The sequence below is a fragment of the Aplysia californica genome, unplaced genomic scaffold (assembly GCF_000002075.1).
Source record: "Aplysia californica isolate F4 #8 unplaced genomic scaffold, AplCal3.0 scaffold00738, whole genome shotgun sequence".
Lineage (NCBI taxonomy): Eukaryota > Metazoa > Mollusca > Gastropoda > Aplysiida > Aplysiidae > Aplysia > Aplysia californica.
Window position 1 is genome coordinate 138,704 of NW_004798008.1, and position 1,028 is coordinate 139,731.

A 1,028-nucleotide genomic window follows, 5' to 3' on the forward strand; every position below is an offset into this window, starting at 1 on the left:
TTTCCCGATTATTTTGGCGGTTGAACATCCAATATGAATTCCGGATTTGTTTTCATTCACAACTCATGAGTCGCCGCCTCGAGTAAGATTCTTGTGTGATATCTACAGGCCAGATCTGGTCCCATTTCACTTTGATTACCCTGTCAAACAAGTCAGCCTTCGCCCCTGGTTACAAGAACTTGATTTTATAGTGAACATTATTTTTGCACTAAAAGTTCTCAAAACATTCGTTCAAGAAAGATACTCTCGTGATTAGAAAAACAAATGATAGTCTTGCCTTTAAGAGCGATACTGTCCCAGCTGTAAACCTTTTAAAATCAGTAGAAACCACCCACTTTGATTTTTTGTTAGTATTTATCAAGGAATGTTTTAGAAAAGAGCTGACAGTAGTTTACAAAAATGTTGATCTGTTAAGACAAATTGATGCAAGTCATTGTGCAAAAGCTGGAGAGTTTATGTTCGATATTTGAGGAGATATTTGACAATAAGCAGCGCCACGAATTTTTGACCGCACTATAGGAAACAATGATATTGATTTAACGCTCCTATCAACACTATTAGTTTATTTAAGGGGCAGGACCTCCTAGTTTTACGTCCGTCTCCGATAGGACCGAGCCAAGTGGGAAGTTCGTGTAAAGTGCCTCCTTTCCCAAGGACACAACGTCGGACCGAGTTGAGGCTCGAACCCCCGAACCCGCAACCTCACGATCACGAGTCTGGTAGCCTAGCCACTAGGTTACCGACGCCACGACCTCACTATAATTTAACAGTGGATGGAATTGGAATCTCTCTAAGACGTATTACAACTTGGTTCGTGCTTGGGCACCATTTCCCTGATCAATCTCAATTCCACGCGGTCTTGTGTTGGGCGTGACCTCTCTCAGTTTGAGGCCTTTATGATAAGACATCAGCACAAGCTTTAAAGTGCGACCACGGAACGGGGTGGGAGATAGATGAGACAGAGGGTTATGAAATACGTACTTATGTATGTATGTGTATGTGTGTGTGTGTGTGTGTGTGTGTGTGTG